Below are 707 nucleotides of genomic sequence, written 5' to 3'. Positions count from 1 at the left end.
TGAAAAACTTTCAAAACTTGAGAGGTTGTCACGAAGAAACGATTGAAGATATGAAAAAAGTAGAAACACTTTGAAATAGGGGAAGGGCGCGTCAACATTTTAGAGTTTAAATGGAGTCTCTAGGTGAAAGTATGCCTGAGCAGTGGAGATTTGAAAAGTAGTGTAATTTTAAACTTAATGAGACTTGTTTTGACATTCTTCATGCAGATGCAGTATTTTGCCATTACACTCCCCCCTTCTGATCATTCTTTGATCAACTAGAAAAGACTAACTATGACAGACAGACATATCAAAACATCCATTTCTACACCCTTTCCACAGTTGAAGTAGAAACTTCATAAACGATGTTAGAAAGTTTGCTGTTTTTGTGGAGGACAGAATGGTAGCCATGTTATTACTCCCCAGATTATGAAGAACAGGAAGATTGTGGCAGAGAAACGGCAAAACCAGTTAACACATGCATCATTCCCAACATATGTGTAGAGTCTACGTCTCGGGGTGTAAGGTGTCATTTTAAGTGTTAGTGATGTGTATTGTCACAACAACGAACTACAAATAAAAGGAGGAACACCCACAATATCAGGAACCCAATAAGAATTACCAGCCAGACCTTGTGGTTGAGCAATGATTGTTCAGTTTCCAGCCGTTGGATGAGATATGTGTCTGATGGGAGTTGAGTCTCTTTCACGTCTTCTCTGGTGTTTGTC

The sequence above is a fragment of the Stegastes partitus genome, unplaced genomic scaffold (assembly GCF_000690725.1).
Source record: "Stegastes partitus isolate 25-593 unplaced genomic scaffold, Stegastes_partitus-1.0.2 Scaffold48, whole genome shotgun sequence".
Lineage (NCBI taxonomy): Eukaryota > Metazoa > Chordata > Actinopteri > Pomacentridae > Stegastes > Stegastes partitus.
This window is presented reverse-complemented; position numbering follows the sequence as displayed.